Source organism: Salvelinus alpinus, chromosome 34 (assembly GCF_045679555.1).
Source record: "Salvelinus alpinus chromosome 34, SLU_Salpinus.1, whole genome shotgun sequence".
NCBI lineage: Eukaryota > Metazoa > Chordata > Actinopteri > Salmoniformes > Salmonidae > Salvelinus > Salvelinus alpinus.
In genome coordinates this window covers 9,356,900-9,381,269 of record NC_092119.1, presented here as the reverse complement: position 1 = coordinate 9,381,269, position 24,370 = coordinate 9,356,900, and positions in this window count along the sequence as shown.

The following is a 24,370-nucleotide window of genomic DNA, read 5'->3' as shown; positions in this document are numbered from 1 at the left end:
AATGTCTGCAACAGTACACACTACTTTTACATTATTCAATGTAGGTTGACATGGACACTGCACTTTAATCACCTACAGGAGGGTAGCTCTCCAGGAACAGGGTTGGAGTGAAAACCTACAGGAGGGTAGCTCTCCAGGAACAGGGTTGGAGTGAAAACCTACAGGAGGGTAGCTCTCCAGGAACAGGGTTGGAGTGAAAACCTACAGGATGGTAGCGCTCCAGGAACAGGGTTGGAGTGAACTCCTACAGGAGGGTAGCGCTCCAGGAACAGGGTTGGAGTGAAAACCTACAGGAGGGTAGCTCTCCAGGAACAGGGTTGGAGTGAAAACCTACAGGAGGGTAGCTCTCCAGGAACAGGGTTGGAGTGAAAACCTACAGGAGGGTAGCTCTCCAGGAACAGGGTTGGAGTGAAAACCTACAGGAGGGTAGCTCTCCAGGAACAGGGTTGGAGTGAAAACCTACAGGAGGGTAGCTCTCCAGGAACAGGGTTGGAGTGAAAACCTACAGGAGGGTAGCTCTCCAGGAACAGGGTTGGAGTGAAAACCTACAGGAGGGTAGCTCTCCAGGAACAGGGTTGGAGTGAAAACCTACAGGAGGGTAGCTCTCCAGGAACGGGGTTGGAGTGAACTCCTACAGGAGGGTAGCTCTCCAGGAACAGGGTTGGAGTGAAAACATACAGGATGGTAGCTTTCCAGGAACAGGGTTGGAGTGAAAACCCGGATGGTAGCTCTCCAGGAACAGGGTTGGAGTGAAAACCCGGATGGTAGCTCTCCAGGAACAGGGTTGGAGTGAAAACCCGGATGGTAGCTCTCCACGAACAGGGTTGGAGTGAAAACCCACAGGATGATAGCTCTCCAGGAACAGGGTTGGAGTGAAAACCCGGATGGTAGCTCTCCACGAACAGGGTTGGAGTGAAAACCCACAGGATGATAGATCTCCAGGAACAGGGTTGGAGTGAAAACCCGGATGGTAGCTCTCCAGGAACAGGGTTGGAGTGAAAACCCGGATGGTAGCTCTCCAGGAACTGGGTTGGAGTGAAAACCCGGATGGTAGCTCTCCAGGAACAGGGTTGGAGTGAAAACCTACAGGAGGGTAGCCCTCCAGGAACTGGGTTGGAGTGAACACCTACAGGATGGTAGCTCTCCAGGAACAGGGTTGGAGTGAAAACCCGGATGGTAGCTCTCCAGGAACAGGGTTGGAGTGAAAACCTACAGGAGGGTATCTCTCCAGGAACAGGGTTGGAGTGAAAACCTACAGGAGGGTAGCTCTCCAGGAACAGAGTTGGAGTGAAAACCTACAGGAGGTTATCTCTCCAGGAACAGGGTTGAAGTGAAAACCAAGATGGTAGCTCTCCAGGAACAGGGTTGGAGTGAAAACCCGGATGGTAGCTCTCCAGGAACTGGGTTGGAGTGAAAACCCGGATGGTAGCCCTCCAGGAACTGGGTCAACATTAACACAGTAATCATCTACGAGTTTACTCCTCTGGTCCTCTTATTGAGAGGAATGGACAGTGTAATGAAGGTAAACAGGCACAAGGCCACACGGGCACACACACACACACACACACACACACACACACACACACACACACACACACACACACACACACACACACACACACACACACACACACACACACACACACACACACACACACACACACACACACACACACACACACACACACACACACACACACACACACACACACACACACACACACACACTTTCTCACCTCCATGGCTTCATCATAATTAGGCACCAGACCTTCTCTCTGGATTAAATCACAGCTCTGCATTCATTCTAATCAGAGTGTGTAGCCAGCCTTGACCAGTGGGCCTCAAGGGGAGGGAGGTTGAGAATAGGAGGCATTTACCCGGCAGTGAGAACAGGAGGCATAGCCTGTGCAGGTTAAAATACCTCTATGCAGCAGAATCATAAAGGTCAGACTATCTTTTCAGGTTTAAAAATTGCGTTCTGATGCCCTGCAGAGAGAGAGAGAGTAAGAGAGAGAGAGAGAGAAAGAGAGAGAGGGAAAGGGGAAAGGGGAATACCTAGTCAGTTGTACAACTGAAATGTGTTTTCCTCATTTCATCCATAACCTCTGAATCAGAGAGGAAGAGAGAGAGAGGAAGAGAGAGAGAGGAAGAGAGAGAGAGAGAGGAAGAGAGAGAGAGAGAGAGAGAGAGAGAGAGAGAGAGAGAGAGAGAGAGAGAGAGAGAGAGAGAGAGAGAGAGAGAGAGAGAGAGAGAGAGAGAGGAAGTTAGAGAAAGTAAGAGAGAGAGAGGGAGTAAGAGAGAGAGAGAGGGAGAGAGAGGAGAAAGAGAGAAAGAAAGCGAGAGAGACAACTACGACAACATAACCAACAAAAACAGGTCACATATCCTGCAGCTCTGTCGCATGCTTGGTATTTACATAGTCAATGGAAGACTTCATAGGGACTCCAACGGTAGGTACACCTACAGCTCATCTCTTTGCAGTAGTACTGTAGTCTACTTTATCACTGACCTCTACCCAGAGTCTCTCAGAGCGTTCACAGTCAGCCCACTGACACCCCTATCAGGTCACAGCAAAATCACAGTCTACTTGAACAGAGCAATAATCAATCATGAGGCATCAAAGCCAAAGGAATTGAATACTGTTAAGAAATGCTATAGATGGAAAGAAAGTAGTGTGGATACCTACCAACAAACAATTAGGCAACAACAAATTCCATCCCTTCTAGACAACTTCCTGAACAAAACGTTCCACAGTAATAGTGAAGGTGTAAACTTGGCAGTAGAAAACCTAAACAGTATATTTGACCTCTCAGCTTACCTATCAAAAACCGAAGAAAATGAACAACAATGACAAATTGTTTGATGAAGAATGCAAAAACCTAAGAAAGAAATTGAGAAACCTGTCCAACCAAAACATAGAGACCCAGAAAACCTGAGCCTACCCCTTCACTATGGTGAATCACTAAAACAATACAGAAATACACTATGGAAAAAGAAGGAACAGCACGTCAGAAATCAGCTCAGTGTAATTGAAGAATCCATATACTCGAACCACTTCGGGTGAAAAACACCAAACAAACAACAACACAAATAATTAGCTATCCAAAACAGAGATGTATGGATAAACCACTTCTCCAATTTGTTTGGCCCTATAACAAACAAACAGCAAAAACATAGACATGATCAAATACAAATCTTAGAATCAACTATTAAAGACCACCAGAACCCACTGGATTCTCAAATTACATTGAATGAACTACAGGACAAAATAAAAACTCTCCAACCCAAAAAGGCCTGTGGTGTTGATGGTATCCTCAATGAAATTATTAAATATACAGACAACAAATTCCAATTGGCTATACTTAAATTATTTAACATCATCCATAGCATCTTCCCCAATATATGGAACCAAGGACCGATCACCCCAATCCACAAAAGTGGAGACAAATTTGACCCTAATAACTACCGTGGGATATGCGTCAACAGCAACCTTGTGAAAATCCTCTTCATTATCATTAACAGTAGACTCGTACATTTCCTCAATGAAAACAATGTACTGAGCAAATGTCAAATTGGCTTTTTACCAAATTACCGTACAACAGACCACGTATTCACCCTGCACACCCTAATTGACAAACAAACAAACAAACCAAAAAAAGGCTAAATCTTCTTCTCATGCTTTGTTGATTTCAAAGAAATGTTAGACTCAATTTGGCATGAGGGTCTGCTATACAAATTGATGGAAAGTGGTGTTGTGGGGAAAACATACAACATTATAAAATCCATGTACACAAAAACACAATTAGACCCAACCAAATCATGAGAAAACAAAAAGATAATTACTTGACACATTTGAAAGAATTAACAAAAAAATAGAGCAAACTGGAATGCTATTTGGCCCTAAACAGAGAGTACACAGTGGCAGAATACCTGACCACTGTGACTGATCCAAACTTAAGGACAGCTTTAACTATGTACAGACTCAGTGAGCATAGCCTTGCTATTGAGAAAGGCCGCCGTAGGCAGACAAGGCTCTCAAGAGAAGACAGGCTATGTGCCCACTGCCCACAAAATGAAGTGGAAACTGAGCTGCACTTCCTAACCTCCTGCCCAATGTATGACCATATTTCCCTCAGATTACACAGACACACAAAGAATTAGAAAAGAAACCCAATTTGAATAAACTCCCATATCTACTGGGTTAAATACCACAGTGTGACATCACAGCAGCAAGATTTGTGACCTGTTGCCACAAGAAAAGGGCAACCGGTGAAGAACAAACACCATTGTAAATACAACCCATATTTACATTTAATTATTTTCCCTTTTGTACTTTAACTATTTGCACATAATTTGACATTTGCAATGTCTTTATTCTTTTGGAACTTTTGTGAGTGTAATGTTTACTGTTAATTTTTATAGTTTATTTCACTTCTGTTTATCTAGTTCACTTGCTTTGGCAGTGTAAACATATGTTTCCCATGCCAACAAAGTCGTTAAATTGAAATTGAATTAACTTGAATTGAGAGAGATTGATTGATAAAGAGAACGAGAGAGAGGAAGAGAAGAGAAAGAGAGAGAGAGGAGGAGAAAGAGAGGAAGAGAGAGGAGGAGAAAGAGAGGAAGAGGTGGAGAGAAATAGACACATGATGGTAGACATTTGGATGACTGAGCCGCTGTGACGGTGGGAGAAATAGAGGGAATTTCCAGTTGTGTGAATTGGAGAGAGAGGACTTGAGAGTAGTGTAGAGGAAGCACAGCTAACAGAGGTCAGAGGTCATGTGGGACAGGTATCTGGAGTGGCAGATCTAAAGTGTTTACACTGCGGCGTGGAGAGGGGTGTCCATTTAACCACTATAGATAGTAGTGGAGAGGGGTGTCCATTTAACCACTATAGATAGTAGTGGAGAGAGGTGTCCATTTAACCACTATAGATAGTAGTGGAGAGAGGTGTCCATTTAACCACTATAGATAGTAGTGGAGAGAGGTGTCCATTTAACCACTATAGATAGTAGTGGAGAGGGGTGTCCATTTAACCACTATAGATAGTAGTGGAGAGGGGTGTCCATTTAACCACTATAGATAGTAGTGGAGAGAGGTGTCCATTTAACCACTATAGATAGTAGTGGAGAGAGGTGTCCATTTAACCACTATAGGTAGTAGTGGAGAGGGGTGTCCATTTAACCACTATAGATAGTAGTGGAGAGAGGTGTCCATTTAACCACTATAGATAGTAGTGGAGAGAGGTGTCCATTTCACCACCATAGATAGTAGTGGAGAGAGGTGTCCATTTAACCACTATAGATAGTAGTGGAGAGAGGTGTCCATTTAACCACTATAGATAGTAGTGGAGAGGGGTGTCCATTTAACCACTATAGATAGTAGTGGAGAGAGGTGTCCATTTAACCACTATAGATAGTAGTGGAGAGAGGTGTCCATTTAACCACTATAGATAGTAGTGGAGAGAGGTGTCCATTTAACCACCATAGATAGTAACGGAGAGAGGTGTCCATTTAACCACTATAGATAGTAGTGGAGAGAGGTGTCCATTTAACCACTATAGATAGTAGTGGAGAGGGGTGTCCATTTAACCACCATAGATAGTAGTGAAGAGAGGTGTCCATTTAACCACCAGAGATAGTAGTGGAGAGAGGTGTCCATTTAACCACCATAGATAGTAGTGGAGAGAGGTGTCCATTTAACCACTATAGATAGTAGTGGAGAGGGGTGTCCATTTAACCACCATAGATAGTAGTGAAGAGAGGTGTCCATTTAACCACCAGAGATAGTAGTGGAGAGGGGTGTCCATTTAACCACCATAGATAGTAGTGGAGAGGGGTGTCCATTTAACCACCATAGATAGTAGTGGAGAGAGGTGTCCATTTAACCACTATAGATAGTAGTGGAGAGAGGTGTCCATTTAACCACTATAGATAGTAGTGGAGAGAGGTGTCCATTTAACCACTATAGATAGTAGTGGAGAGGGGTGTCCATTTAACCACTATAGATAGTAGTGGAGAGAGGTGTCCATTTAACCACTATAGATAGTAGTGGAGAGAGGTGTCCATTTAACCACTATAGATAGTAGTGGAGAGAGGTGTCCATTTAACCACTATAGATAGTAGTGGAGAGGGGTGTCCATTTAACCACTATAGATAGTAGTGGAGAGAGGTGTCCATTTAACCACTATAGATAGTAGTGGAGAGAGGTGTCCATTTAACCACTATAGATAGTAGTGGAGAGAGGTGTCCATTTAACCACCATAGATAGTAACGGAGAGAGGTGTCCATTTAACCACTATAGATAGTAGTGGAGAGAGGTGTCCATTTAACCACTATAGATAGTAGTGGAGAGGGGTGTCCATTTCACCACCATAGATAGTAGTGAAGAGAGGTGTCCATTTAACCACCAGAGATAGTAGTGGAGAGAGGTGTCCATTTAACCACCATAGATAGTAGTGGAGAGAGGTGTCCATTTAACCACTATAGATAGTAGTGGAGAGGGGTGTCCATTTAACCACCATAGATAGTAGTGAAGAGAGGTGTCCATTTAACCACCAGAGATAGTAGTGGAGAGGGGTGTCCATTTAACCACCATAGATAGTAGTGGAGAGGGGTGTCCATTTAACCACCATAGATAGTAGTGGAGAGAGGTGTCCATTTAACCACTATAGATAGTAGTGGAGAGAGGTGTCCATTTCACCACCATAGATAGTAGTGGAGAGAGGTGTCCATTTAACCACTATAGATAGTAGTGGAGAGAGGTGTCCATTTCACCACTATAGATAGTAGTGGAGAGAGGTGTCCATTTAACCACTATAGATAGTAGTGGAGAGAGGTGTCCATTTAACCACTATAGATAGTAATGGAGAGAGGTGTCCATTTCACCACTATAGATAGTAGTGGAGAGAGGTGTCCATTTAACCACTATAGATAGTAATGGAGAGAGGTGTCCATTTAACCACTATAGATAGTAGTGAAGAGAGGTGTCCATTTAACCACTATAGATAGTAGTGGAGAGAGGTTAGATTACTTGTTGGTTATTACTGCATTGTCGGAACTAGAAGCACAAGCATTTCGCTACACTCGCATTAACATCTGCTAACCATGTGTATGTGACAAATAACATTTGATTAGATTTTTTCACCACCATAGATAGTAGGCTACTGGGAGAGCGCAGTCCATTTCACCACCATAGATAGTGGGCTACTTGGCTGTTTATTCACGTTAGTCCTTTAAGTGCTAGCCGTTAACCCCCCTCCGCTGCGAGAATCTCACACACTGCATTCACCTCAGAAGGCTCACAAGCCTCCGCAACCATCTTCCCATTCAAAATAAAGCCCCTTTCATACTCAAGCCAGGGTAATTTCACCACTTGAAAAATGAAGGAGAATCAGTTGAAAGGATTAATCAGAATGTGAGCGGCGTGGAGCGTAGCTTTAGAAGAGGCTTTATGAGGTGGATCAATGCGGCAGAACCCAGGCGGAAGTCAGCTCTGCATAGTCTCTCCTCAGGAAAATAAATAAAACATATTATTCTCTCAAAGAAGACAATTTCACACAAAGTGTCTGTGGTGAACTCTTCACAACCCCCTTTTCAGCATCTCTCTCTCTCTCTCTCTCTCTCTCTCTCTCTCTCTCTCTCTCTCTCTCTCTCTCTCTCTCTCTCTCTCTCTCTCTCTCTCTCTCTCTCTCTCTCTCTCTCTCTCTCTCTCTCTCTCTCTCTCTCTCCCTCCCTCATTCTCCCTCCTCTCTCCCTTTCTCTTTCCCTCCCTCATTCTCCCTCTCTCTCTCTCTCTCTCCCTCCCCCTCTCTCTCTCTCCCTCATTCTCCCTCCCTCTCTCTCTCCCTCTCCCTTATTCTCTCTCTCTCTCTCTCTCTCTCTCTCTCTCTCTCTCTCTCTCTCTCTCTCTCTCTCTCTCTCTCTCTCTCTCTCTCCCTCATTCTCCCTCTCTCTCTCCCTCTCTCTCTCTCGCTCTCTCCCTCTCTCTCTCTCCCTCTCCCTCCCCCTCTCTCTCTCTCTCTCCCTCATTCTCTCCCTCTCTCTCTCTCCCTCTTTCTCTCCCTCCCTCTCTCTCTCTCTCTCCCTCTAATTCTCCCTCCCTCTCTCTCCCTCTCCCTCTCTCTTTATTTTTCATCTGATCTCTTCTGAGAGGCAGGGTAAAAACAAGGCCCGGTTCAGTCCACAAAGGTACTCTGAGGTAAATACAGTATCAGTCAAATGTTCGGACACATATGGAATCATGTAGTAACCAAAAAAAATCTAAATATATTTTCTATTCGTCAAACTATCCACCCTTCTCCTTGATGACAGCTTTGCACACTCTTGGCATTCTCTCAACCAGCTTCATGAGGAATGCTTTTCCAACAGTCTTGAAGGAGTTCCCATATATGCTGAGCACTTGTTGGCTGCTTTTCCTTCACTCTGCTGTCCAACTCATCCCAAACCATCTCAATTGTGTTGAGGTCAGGTGATTCTGGAAGCCTGGTCATCTGATGCAGCACTCCATCACTCTCCTTCTTGGTCAAATAGCTCTTACACATCCTGGAGATGTGTTGGGTCATTGTCCTGTTGAAAAACAGGACAATGGGGCGGCAGCGTAGCCTAGTGGTTAGAGCGTTGGACTAGTAACCGCAAGGTTGCAAGATTGAATCCCCGAGCTGACAAGGTACAAATCTGTCGTTCTGCCCCTTAACAAGGCAGTTAATAACCCATTGTTCCTAGGCCATCATTGAAAATAAGAACTTGCCTAAAAATGATAGTCCCACTAAGCGCAAACCAGATGAGATGGCGTATTGCTGCAGAATGCTGTGGTAGCCATGCTGGTTCAGTGTGCCTTGAATTCTAAATAAATCACAGACAGTGTCACCAGCAAAGCACCCCCACACCATCACACCTCCTCCTTCATGGTGGAAACCACACATGCCGAGATTACCTGTTCTCCTACGCTGTGTCTCACAAAGACACAGCGGTTGGAACCAAAAATTGTAGGAAAGATTTCCACCGGTCTAATTTTCATTGCTTGTGTTTCTTGGACAATGCACATTTTCTTCTTATTGGTGTCCTTTAGTAGTGGTTTCTTTGCAGCAATTTGACCATTAAGGCCTGATTCACGCAGTCTTCTCTGAACAGTTGATATTGAGATGTGTCTGTTACTTGAACTCTGTGAAGCATTTATTTGGGCTGCAATTTCTGAGGCTGGTAACTCTAATGAACGTATCCTCTGCAGCAGATGTAACTCTGGGTCTTCCTTTCCTGTGGGGGTCCTCATGAGAGCCAGTTTCATCATAGCTCTTGAAGGTTTTTGCGACTGCAGTTGAAGAAACTTTCAAAGTTCTTTAAATTTTCCTCATAGACCTTCATGTCTAAAATCATGATGGACTGTCATTTCTCTTTGCTTATTTGAGCTGTTATTGCCATAATATGGACTTGGTCTTTTACCAAATAGGACTATCTTCTGTATTCCACCCCTCCTGTACCTTGTCACAACACAACTGATTGGCTCAAACGCATGAAGAAGGAAAGAAATTCCACAAATTAACTTTTAAAGCACACCTGTTAATTGAAAAGCATTCCATGAAGCTGGTTGAGAGAATGCCAAGAGTGTGCAAAGCTGTCATCAAGGCAAAGGGTGGCTACTTTGAAGAATCTCAAACATAAAACATATATTGTTTTGTTTAACACGTTTTTGTTTACTACATGATTCCATATGTGTTATCTCATAGTTTTGATGTCTTCACTATTATTCTGTAGAAAATAAAGACAAACCGTTGAATGAGTAGGTGTGTCCAAACTTTTGACTGGTACTGTACGTATATATGTGTATGTAGTTCGTTGTTATTTCTTGTTTGTGTTTCTTTTCTGGATGTTCTTATCATGTTACTGTCTATCTAGGTGTAACAGTTTAACTTTAGTCCGTCCCCTCGCCCCGACCCGGGCGCTAACCAGGGACCTTCTGCACACATCAACAACAGTCACCCACGAAGCATCGTTACCCATCGCTCCGACAAAAGCCACGACTTCATGGTCTCAGAGCAAGTGACGTCACCGACTGAAAGGCTATTAGCGCGCACCACCGCTAACTAGCTAGCCATTTCACATCCGTTACATAGGGACAGTACTGAAGATTAATGCGAGCTAATGTGTTAGGGTGTTAGGGCGTCTTGCTGTTGTAAATTGAAATGTGTCGATGTTATTGCATCTTTACCTACTCAATACTACTCAACGGTTTGTCTTTATTTTGACTATTTTCTACAGAATAATAGTGAAGACATCAATAATAGAGTAGGGGCAGATGCACGTTAATAATAAATAAATTCAAAATAATAATACTGTAAAATATTATTTTTTTTTAAAACAACTGCTAATATATGAAACTGTTTATCGTAATAACTTTGCTGAGAATGAATATTCAACCCTGTAGTTAGGGATTGGTGCAACTTGGTGCAACTCAATAAAATAAGATTATCTCAACTACATCTTATGGATCAGCACCACCATGGAGAAGTTAGATATTTACTAGCAGACACTCATATCCAGAGCCACTTATAGTAGCAATTACGGTTAAATGCCTTGATCAAGGGCACGTCGATTAGATTCTTCACCTAGTCTGCTCGGGGATTCAAACCAGCAACCTTTCGGTGACTGGCCAAACGCTCTTAACCTCCAGGCTACCTGCCACCAAAATTTTCGGTAAGCATAACTGAGCTGTTGGATGTGGAAATGTGAACTTTAGGTGTTATTCAGACTTTAGTGAAGCTGTGTCCAAAGATGCTTCTTTGGATACAGAGGCATCCGGAATCGTGGTTTGTCAGAAGCCTACCTATCTAACTTCCTTCCTTCCTACCTACCTACCTACCTCTACCTACCAACCACCAGACTTTTAGGGCTGCTGGTAAGCTGTGTATGCAGCCTGGACACAAACGGGAAAAAAACACATTTGTGCATGTGCACATAGTGTACACACCCACACAAACACCCACACCCACTGTTGGAAATGGACCTGTAAGTAAGCATTTTCACCGGTTGTTTACAAAGCATGTGACAAATAAAATTGGATTTGAAAATAAATAAAAATATTTCAATGTCATATGCTGAACATTATGTTGAATTGACCTCAGCTTTATGTTTTTCTCCCCAAAATACTTTCTTTACCTCCAAGACACTGGGTCATAAATCTGAATCTCAGCAACTAGGTTTGATACCATGGGACCTAGCAGGACTAAAAAATGACTGCTTCCCTCTCTCTCACTCTTTTAACTCTGGACCCGAAGGAGGGAGAAGCACGTCCATCTCCAGCAGGCCCGACCACAGGCCCTGGACCTTTGCCTTTAATGGACAGAACTGGTAACTTATAAGTTAGGGGGGAAAAGTACATTTTAGGGAATAGTACCTGTTTGGTTGAGAGGGACGAGGCAAAGGGAACGGCAATAAATCAGGCTGCACAGCCGATTACTGTAAATTGAGATATCATGTCATTACCTCAACAAAAAAGAAGAAGAAACTGTACTATGAAACAACAATATATTATATAAAGGATTATAGTAAAAAGCTTTGGAGCAATTTAAATGATATTTTGTGCAAAAAAGGATGAACTCAGCTACATCCTTCATTGAATCAGATGGCTCATTCATCACAAAACCCACTGCCAACTACTAGAATAGGAAATGTAGGCATGACATGCCAACAACAAACTCTGAACCTACACATCCATGTATAACAGACCAAATTATAAAAGACAAGCGCTGTCATTTTGAATTCCGTAAAGTGAGTGTGGAAGAGATGAAAAAAACGTAGGTGTTATGGCTTTACATCCTCTGCTGTATTGTGGATTGAGAGTTACCTGTCTAACAGAACACAGAGGGTGTTCTTTAATGGAAGCCTCTCCAACATAATCCAGGTAGAGTCAGGCATACCCCAGGGCAGCTGTCTAGGCCCGCTGCTTTTTGTTTATTTTTTACTAATGACCTGCCACTGGCTCTGAGTAAAGCCTGTGTGTTTATGTACGCTTTATGACTCAACACTATACACATCAGCTACCACAGCAATTGAAATCACTGCAACACGTAACAAAGAGCTGTAGTCCTTGGCGGTAGCTAGTAGCTTAATCCTTTTCTTTTTACCTTGTCATGTTTTTTATCCTATTTACTGTACAATTTCGCCGTAAGCACACGGTTGTCCTTCTTTTCCCTATGAAGTAACACAATCATTACAGTATTTATCCTAAATGCCTAGGGGTATTGTGTGAGGATTGTGTGTGAGGGTTTTGGCCGAGTGTTGCTTCACTTCTCAGTTAGTTTGATCTTCACTTCTCAGTTGAACCTTCACTTCTCTCTCTCTCTCTCTCTCTCTCTCACACACACACACACACACACACACACACACACACACACACACCATCACCATCACCATCCTTCCCCTTTCCAGGTGGAGTAAAGTGAGGGAGTGAGTGTGATGAGATGTGAGAGGACAGAAAGGAAGAGAAACAGTGTGAGCATAGTGTCTTTGTAGTGAGTGACCGTAATAACAGGCTTTCACCAACACCATGGACTCTACCATGTAGAACCACCAACACCATGGACTCTACCAGGTAGAACCACCAACACCATGGACTCTACCATGTAGAACCACCAACACCATGGACTCTACCGGGTAGAACCACCAACACCATGGACTCTACCAGGTAGAATTACCAACACCATGGACTCTACCGGGTAGAACCACCAACACCATGGACTCTACCGGGTAGAACCACCAACACCATGGACTCTACCGGGTAGAACCACCAACACCATGGACTCTACCGGGTAGAACCACCAACACTATGGACTCTACCAGGTAGAACCACCAACGCCATGGACTCTACCAGGTAGAACCACCAACACCATGGACTCTACCGGGTAGAACCACCAACACCATGGACTCTACCAGGTAGAACCACCAACACCATGGACTCTACCGGGTAGAACCACCAACACCATGGACTCTACCGGGTAGAACCACCAACACCATGGACTCTACCGGGTAGAACCACCAACACCATGGACTCTACCGGGTAGAACCACCAACACCATGGACTCTACCGGGTAGAACCACCAACACCATGGACTCTACCGGGTAGAACCACCAACACCATGGACTCTACCGGGTAGAACCACCAACACTATGGACTCTACCAGGTAGAACCACCAACGCCATGGACTCTACCAGGTAGAACCACCAACGCCATGGACTCTACCATGTAGAACTACCAACACCATGGACTCTACCAGGTAGAACCACCAACGCCATGGACTCTACCATGTAGAACTACCAACACCATGGACTCTACCAGGTAGAACCACCAACACCATGGACTCTACCAGGTAGAACCACCAACACCATGGACTCTACCATGTAGAACCCCCAACACCATGGACTCTACCAGGTATAACCACCACCATGGACTCTACCGGGTAGAACCACCAACACCATGGACTCTACCATGTAGAACCACCAACACCATGGACTCTACCAGGTAGAACCACCAACACCATGGACTCTACCGGGTAGAACCACCAACGCCATGGACTCTACCAGGTAGAACCACCAACACCATGGACTCTACCTGGTAGAACCACCAACACCATGGACTCTACCGGGTAGAACCACCAACACCATGGACTCTACCGGGTAGAACCACCAACACCATGGACTCTACCAGGTAGAACCACCAACACCATGGACTCTACCAGGTAGAACCACCACCACCATGGACTCTACCGGGTAGAACAACCAACACCATGGACTCTACCATGTAGAACCACCAACACCATGGACTCTACCAGGTAGAACCATCCAACACCATGGACTCTACCGGGTAGAACCACCAACACCATGGACTCTACCAGGTAGAACCACCAACACTATGGACTCTACCAGGTAGAACCACCAACACCATGGACTCTACCAGGTAGAACCACCAACAACATGGACTCTACCAGGTAGAACCACCAACACCATGGACTCTACCGGGTAGAACCACCAACACCATGGACTCTACCGGGTAGAACCACCAACACCATGGACTCTACCAGGTATAACCACCAACACTATGGACTCTACCAGGTAGAACCACCAACACCATGGACTCTACCAGGTAGAACCACCACCATGATCTCTACCGGGTAGAACCACCAACACCATGGACTCTACCAGGTAGAACCACCAACGCCATGGACTCTACCAGGTAGAACCACCAACACCATGGACTCTACCAGGTAGAACCACCAACACCATGGACTCTACCAGGTAGAACCACCAACACCATGGACTCTACCATGTAGAACCACCAACACCATGGACTCTACCGGGTAGAACCATCCAACACCATGGACTCTACCATGTAGAACCATCCAACACCATGGTTTCTACCAGGTAGAACCACCAACACCATGGACTATACCAGGTAGAACCACCAACACCATGGACTCTACCGGGTGGAACCCCCAACACCATGGACTCTACCAGGTAGAACCACCAACGCCATGGACTCTACCATGTAGAACTACCAACACCATGGACTCTACCAGGTATAACCACCAACACCATGGACTCTACCAGGTAGAACCACCAACACCATGGACTCTACCAGGTAGAACCACCAACACCATGGACTCTACCATGTAGAACCCCCAACACCATGGACTCTACCAGGTATAACCACCACCATGGACTCTACCGGGTAGAACCACCAACACCATGGACTCTACCATGTAGAACCACCAACACCATGGACTCTACCGCGTAGATCCACCAACACCATGGACTCTACCGGGTAGAACCACCAACACCATGGACTCTACCGGGTAGAACCACCAACACCATGGACTCTACCAGGTAGAACCACCAACACCATGGACTCTACCAGGTAGATCCACCAACACCATGGACTCTACCAGGTAGAACCACCAACACCATGGACTCTACCAGGTAGAACCACCAACTCTATGGACTCTACCAGGTAGAACCACCAACACCATGGACTCTACCAGGTAGAACTACTAACACCATGGACTCTACCAGGTAGAACCACCAACACCATGGACTATACCGGGTAGAACCACCAACACCATGGACTCTACCAGGTAGAACCACCAACACCATGGACTCTACCAGGTAGAACCACCAACACTATGGACTCTACCAGGTAGAACCACCAACACCATGGACTCTACCAGGTAGAACCACCACCATGGACTCTACCGGGTAGAACCACCAACACCATGGACTCTACCAGGTAGAACCACCAACGCCATGGACTCTACCAGGTAGAACAACCAACACCATGGACTCTACCAGGTAGAACCACCAACACCATGGACTCTACCGGGTAGAACCACCAACACCATGGACTCTACCAGGTAGAACCACCAACACCATGGACTCTACCAGGTAGAACCACCACCACCATGGACTCTACCGGGTAGAACAACCAACACCATGGACTCTACCATGTAGAACCACCAACACCATGGACTCTACCAGGTAGAACCATCCAACACCATGGACTCTACCGGGTAGAACCACCAACACCATGGACTCTACCATGTAGAACCACCAACACCATGGACTCTACCAGGTAGAACCACCAACACTATGGACTCTACCAGGTAGAACCACCAACACCATGGACTCTACCAGGTAGAACCACCAACACCATGGACTCTACCAGGTAGAACCACCAACACCATGGACTCTACCGGGTAGAACCACCAACACCATGGACTCTACCGGGTAGAACCACCAACACCATGGACTCTACCGGGTAGAACCACCAACACTATGGCCTCTACCAGGTAGAACCACCAACGCCATGGACTCTACCAGGTAGAACCACCAACGCCATGGACTCTACCATGTAGAACTACCAACACCATGGACTCTACCAGGTAGAACCACCAACGCCATGGACTCTACCATGTAGAACTACCAACACCATGGACTCTACCAGGTAGAACCACCAACACCATGGACTCTACCAGGTAGAACCACCAACACCATGGACTCTACCATGTAGAACCCCCAACACCATGGACTCTACCAGGTATAACCACCACCATGGACTCTACCGGGTAGAACCACCAACACCATGGACTCTACCATGTAGAACCACCAACACCATGGACTCTACCAGGTAGAACCACCAACACCATGGACTCTACCGGGTAGAACCACCAACACCATGGACTCTACCAGGTAGAACCACCAACACCATGGACTCTACCTGGTAGAACCACCAACACCATGGACTCTACCGGGTAGAACCACCAACACCATGGACTCTACCGGGTAGAACCACCAACACCATGGACTCTACCAGGTAGAACCACCAACACCATGGACTCTACCAGGTAGAACCACCACCACCATGGACTCTACCGGGTAGAACAACCAACACCATGGACTCTACCATGTAGAACCACCAACACCATGGACTCTACCAGGTAGAACCATCCAACACCATGGACTCTACCGGGTAGAACCACCAACACCATGGACTCTACCATGTAGAACCACCAACACCATGGACTATACCAGGTAGAACCACCAACACTATGGACTCTACCAGGTAGAACCACCAACACCATGGACTCTACCAGGTAGAACCACCAACACCATGGACTCTACCAGGTAGAACCACCAACACCATGGACTCTACCGGGTAGAACCACCAACACCATGGACTCTACCGGGTAGAACCACCAACACCATGGACTCTACCAGGTATAACCACCAACACTATGGACTCTACCAGGTAGAACCACCAACACCATGGACTCTACCAGGTAGAACCACCACCATGATCTCTACCGGGTAGAACCACCAACACCATGGACTCTACCAGGTAGAACCACCAACGCCATGGACTCTACCAGGTAGAACCACCAACACCATGGACTCTACCAGGTAGAACCACCAACACCATGGACTCTACCAGGTAGAACCACCAACACCATGGACTCTACCATGTAGAACCACCAACACCATGGACTCTACCGGGTAGAACCATCCAACACCATGGACTCTACCATGTAGAACCATCCAACACCATGGACTCTACCATGTAGAACCACCAACACCATGGACTCTACCGGGTAGAACCATCCAACACCATGGACTCTACCATGTAGAACCATCCAACACCATGGACTATACCAGGTAGAACCACCAACACCATGGACTCTACCGGGTGGAACCCCCAACACCATGGACTCTACCAGGTAGAACCACCAACGCCATGGACTCTACCATGTAGAACTACCAACACCATGGACTCTACCAGGTATAACCACCAACACCATGGACTCTACCAGGTAGAACCACCAACACCATGGACTCTACCAGGTAGAACCACCAACACCATGGACTCTACCATGTAGAACCCCCAACACCATGGACTCTACCAGGTATAACCACCACCATGGACTCTACCGGGTAGAACCACCAACACCATGGACTCTACCATGTAGAACCACCAACACCATGGACTCTACCGCGTAGATCCACCAACACCATGGACTCTACCGGGTAGAACCACCAACACCATGGACTCTACCGGGTGGAACCACCAACACCATGGACTCTACCAGGTAGAACCACCAACACCATGGACTCTACCAGGTAGATCCACCAACACCATGGACTCTACCAGGTAGAACCACCAACACCATGGACTCTACCAGGTAGAACCACCAACTCTATGGACTCTACCAGGTAGAACCACCAACACCATGGACTCTACCAGGTAGAACTACTAACACCATGGACTCTACCAGGTAGAACCACCAACACCATGGACTATACCGGGTAGAACCACCAACACCATGGACTCTACCAGGTAGAACCACCAACACCATGGACTCTACCAGGTAGAACCACCAACACTATGGACTCTACCAGGTAGAACCACCAACACCATGGACTCTACCAGGTAGAACCACCACCATGGACTCTACCGGGTAGAACCACCAACACCATGGACTCTACCAGGTAGAACCACCAACGCCATGGACTCTACCAGGTAGAACAACCAACACCATGGACTCTACCAGGTAGAACCACCAACACCATGGACTCTACCAGGTAGAACCACCAACACCATGGACTCAACCATGTAGAACCACCAACACCATGGACTCTACCGGGTAGAACCATCCAACACCATGGACTCTACCATGTAGAACCATCCAACACCATGGACTCTACCAGGTAGAACCACCAACACCATGGACTCTACCAGGTAGAACCACCAACACCATGGACTCTACCGGGTGGAACCCCCAACACCATGGACTCTACCGGGTGGAACCACCAACACCATGGACTCTACCAGGTAGAACCACCACCATGGACTCTACCGGGTAGAACCACCAACACCATGGACTCTACCAGGTAGAACCACCAACGCCATGGACTCTACCAGGTAGAACAACCAACACCATGGACTCTACCAGGTAGAACCACCAACACCATGGACTCTACCAGGTAGAACCACCAACACCATGGACTCTACCATGTAGAACCACCAACACCATGGACTCTACCGGGTAGAACCATCCAACACCATGGACTCTACCATGTAGAACCATCCAACACCATGGACTCTACCAGGTAGAACCACCAACACCATGGACTCTACCAGGTAGAACCACCAACACCATGGACTCTACCGGGTGGAACCCCCAACACCATGGACTCTACCGGGTGGAACCCCCAACACCATGGACTCTACCGGGTAGAACCACCAACACCATGGACTCTACCAGGTAGAACCACCACCATGGACTCTACCGGGTAGAACCCCCAACACCATGGACCCTACCGGGTAGAACAACCTACACCATGGACTCTACCGGGTAGAACAACCTGCACGATGGACTCTACCGGGTAGAACCATCCAACACATGGACTCTACCGGGTAGAACCACCAACACTATGGACTCTACTGGGTAGAACCACCAACACAATGGACTCTACCGGGTAGAACCACCAACACCATGGACTCTACTGGGTAGAACCACCAACGCCATGGACTCTACCGGATAGAAAAACCTACACCATGGACTCTACCGGGTAGCACCATCCAACACCATGGACTCTACCAGGTAGAACCACCAACACCATGGACTCTAACATGTAGAACCACCAACACCATGGACTCTACCATGTAGAACCATCCAACACCATGGACTCTACCAGGTAGAACCACCAACACCATGGACTCTACCAGGTAGAACCACCAACACCATGGACTCTACCGGGTGGAACCCCCAACACCATGGACTCTACCGGGTGGAACCCCCAACACCATGGACTCTACCGGGTAGAACCCCCAACACCATGGACCCTACCGGGTAGAACAACCTACACCATGGACTCTACCGGGTAGAACAACCTGCACGATGGACTCTACCGGGTAGAACCATCCAACACATGGACTCTACCGGGTAGAACCACCAACACCATGGACTCTACTGGGTAGAACCACCAACACAATGGACTCTACCGGGTAGAACCACCAACACCATGGACTCTACTGGGTAGAACCACCAACGCCATGGACTCTACCGGGTAGAAAAACCTACACCATGGACTCTACCGGGTAGAACCATCCAACACCATGGACTCTACCATGTAGAACCATCCAACACCATGGACTCTACCAGGTAGAACCACCAACACCATGGACTCTACCAGGTAGAACCACCACCATGGACTCTACCGGGTAGAACCACCAACACCATGGACTCTACCAGATAGAACCATCCAACACCATGGACTCTACCAGATAGAACCATCCAACACCATGGACTCTACCAGGTAGAACCACCACCATGGACTCTACCGGGTAGAACCACCAACACCATGGACTCTACCAGGTAGAACCACCAACACCATGGACTCTACCAGGTATAACCACCAACACTATGGACTCTACCAGGTAGAACCACCAACACCATGGACTCTACCAGGTAGAACCACCACCATGGACTCTACCGGGTAGAACCACCAACACCATGGACTCTACCAGGTAGAACCACCAACGCCATGGACTCTACCAGGTAGAACCACCAACACCATGGACTCTACCAGGTAGAACCACCAACACCATGGACTCTACCAGGTAGAACCACCAACACCATGGACTCTACCATGTAGAACCACCAACACCATGGACTCTACCGGGTAGAACCATCCAACACCATGGACTCTACCAGGTAGAACCACCAACACCATGGACTCTACCAGGTAGAACCACCAACACCATGGACTCTACCGGGTGGAACCCCCAACACCATGGACTCTACCAGGTAGAACCACCAACGCCATGGACTCTACCATGTAGAACTACCAACACCATGGACTCTACCAGGTATAACCACCAACACCATGGACTCTACCAGGTAGAACCACCAACACCATGGACTCTACCAGGTAGAACCACCAACACCATGGACTCTACCATGTAGAACCCCCAACACCATGGACTCTACCAGGTATAACCACCACCATGGACTCTACCGGGTAGAACCACCAACACCATGGACTCTACCATGTAGAACCACCAACACCATGGACTCTACCGGGTAGAACCACCAACACCATGGACTCTACCGGGTAGAACCACCAACACCATGGACTCTACCGGGTAGAACCACCAACACCATGGACTCTACCGGGTATAACCACCAACACCATGGACTCTACCAGGTAGAACCACCAACACCATGGACTCTACCAGGTAGAACCACCAACACCATGGACTCTACCAGGTAGAACCACCAACACTATGGACTCTACCAGGTAGAACCACCAACACCATGGACTCTACCAGGTAGAACCACTAACACCATGGACTCTACCAGGTAGAACCACCAACACCATGGACTCTACCGGGTAGAACCACCAACACCATGGACTCTACCATGTAGAACCATCCAACACCATGGACTCTACCAGGTAGAACCACCAACACCATGGACTCTACCAGGTAGAACCACCAACACCATGGACTCTACCGGGTGGAACCCCCAACACCATGGACTCTACCGGGTGGAACCCCCAACACCATGGACTCTACCGGGTAAAACCACCAACACCATGGACTCTACCAGGTAGAACCACCACCATGGACTCTACCGGGTAGAACCCCCACCATGGACTCTACCGGGTAGAACCCCCAACACCATGGACCCTACCGGGTAGAACAACCTACACCATGGACTCTACCGGGTAGAACAACCTGCACGATGGACTCTACCGGGTAGAACCATCCAACACATGGACTCTACCGGGTAGAACCACCAACACCATGGACTCTACTGGGTAGAACCACCAACACAATGGACTCTACCGGGTAGAACCACCAACACCATGGACTCTACTGGGTAGAACCACCAACGCCATGGACTCTACCGGGTAGAAAAACCTACACCATGGACTCTACCGGGTAGAACCATCCAACACCATGGACTCTACCATGTAGAACCATCCAACACCATGGACTCTACCAGGTAGAACCACCAACACCATGGACTCTACCAGGTAGAACCACCACCATGGACTCTACCGGGTAGAACCACCAACACCATGGACTCTACCAGATAGAACCATCCAACACCATGGACTCTACCAGATAGAACCATCCAACACCATGGACTCTACCAGGTAGAACCACCACCATGGACTCTACCGGGTAGAACCACCAACACCATGGACTCTACCAGATAGAACCATCCAACACCATGGACTCTACCGGGTAGAACCATCCAATACCATGGACTCTACCATGTAGAACCATCCAACACCATGGACTCTACCAGGTAGAACCACCAACACCATGGACTCTACCAGGTAGAACCATCCAACACCATGGACTCTACCAGGTAGAACCACCACCATGGACTCTACCGGGTAGAACCACCAACACCATGGACTCTACCGGGTAGAACAACCTACACCATGGACTCTACCATGTAGAACCACCAACACCATGGACTCTACCAGGTAGAACCACCAACACCATGGACTCTACCAGGTAGAACCACCAACACCATGGACTCTACCATGTAGAACCACCAACACCATGGACTCTACCGGGTAGAACCACCAACACCATGGACTCTACCAGGTAGAACCACCAACACCATGGACTCTACCAGATAGAACCATCCAACACCATGGACTCTACCAGATAGAACCATCCAACACCATAGACTCTACCAGATAGAACCATCCAACACCATGGACTCTACCAGGTAGAACCATCAACACCATGGACTCTACCAGGTAGAACCACCAACACCATGGACTCTACCAGGTAGAACCACCAACACCATGGGCTCTACCAGGTAGAACCACCAACACCATGGACTCTACCAAATAGAACCATCCAACACCATGGACTCTACCGGGTAGAACCACCAACACCATGGACTCTACCGGGTAGAACCACCAACACCATGGACTCTACCAGGTAGAACCATCAACACCATGGACTCTACCGGGTAGAACCACCAACACCATGGACTCTACCAGGAGAGGATTAACCACCTTCTCTTCTCCACACAATGACAGACCACACAAACATCACCTGCGTTGTCAAGTGTGGATCCTTGACTATTGTGTATTTTTTACAAATATTAAATTTTTTCTGTAAAATAAAGGGCTGATGCGATTTACTGTTGAGGCACTCAACAATGAGTGGCGTTGAGTGGATCGAGTGGACAACTGGAGCAGGCCTTGCTTAAAATATCTGGGGTGGGTTTTATTTGTTCATGCCAATAGGATCACGCTCACAGGAGTCAGAAGTCCATGGTAGACTTTAAACAACTCAACTGTCAATTCCTCCATGTTGATAGAGGTAATGAGTTTGATTAAGCAATGTTGTCATGGTAACAGTGACCAAGGAATTTAAAAAGAAACATCTCTGCTTTACCGGGAACATCTTTTGTCGGACCAGAGACGCGTGCGGACCATAATATTCCGGAATGCAACCGTGACAGGAATTTATAAATGTGAGACATCCGGTTGGCGTTTCCTCTCACTACCAAATATGGTAGTGAGAGGAAGCCCAGTGAACGGCAGTGGGAGAAGATTGAGCTAGATGGATTTTGGTCGATATGCTATGCTAATTTTCTCATAAAGGAAACATTTGATTTCCATACAGTTTTCTGTTTCAAAAACTAGAATCTATAACAGAGTGCACTAAGTTTGGTAGACATGACTTACCTAATTGTTTATAGAGATTATTTTGTTTAGGACGAGTGCACTAGATAGTGGGCGTTTTCTTAGATAATGATCGTCATGCATATTCACTAAGGCACAAATGGTCTTCCTCCTCTTCTTGGCGGTAGCTAGCTTGTCCCTGGTAGATATTTAGCTGGCTAGCTAATTCACAAAAATGAAAATCGTACTTGGCTTAAATAGCTAGAAATCGATTTCTTTGCAAGTTTTCCCACTACTAGTACTCCTACTATGAATCAACTTTTTTTCACGAAACATATGTCATCAATGAATACCTTGTTTACTGTAAAATGGAAGGGAGGAAAAAATCCTTGTTCCAGTTTCCAACAGACGCTGAAAGGTATGTAAACAAATAATGAGAAGATGCATTTGGAGTAATTATTGCATGGTGAGGCACACGTCGTTGGCTGTGTAATCAGTAGTGTGCTGTATCCATGACTACCCATCGAATCAATCACCAAAGCAATGATCTCTGATAGGTAAAACATGCTAGCTACCAGTAATGAAACAAATCTATAGCTGGGTTTAACACAACTAGCATGAGGCAGCATGTCACGTTCCTGACCTTATTTCCGTTGTTTAGTCTTTATTTAGTTGGTCAGGACGTGAGCTGGGTGGGTATATTCTATGTTCTGTGTTTCTATGTTTAGGTTTGTCTTATTGGCCTGATATGGTTCTCAATCAGAGGCAGGTGTTTTGCGTTGTCTCTGATTGGGAACCATATTTAGGTAGCCTGTTTTTCACTGTTGGTTTGTGGGTGATTGTTTCCTGTGTCAGCGTTTGTGCCACACGGGACTGTTTTGGTTAGATTTACTTTTGTTATTTTGTATTGTGTCTTGTTCAGTTTAATATATTAAAACTATGGACACTTACTACGCTGCGTCTTGGTCCGATCCCTGCTACACCTCCTCTTCAGACGAAGAGGAGGAAATCTGCCGTTACACAGCATGGCTAGCTAACATTAGTTTACCAATGTGCCCAGCCATATTACATTCAAGGCCATCCAAGGGTATGCTGCACAATCAATAGAAACCATCATTTGTGACACTGGGTCATTGCAAATCAATTTATCGAGCTGTAGAACA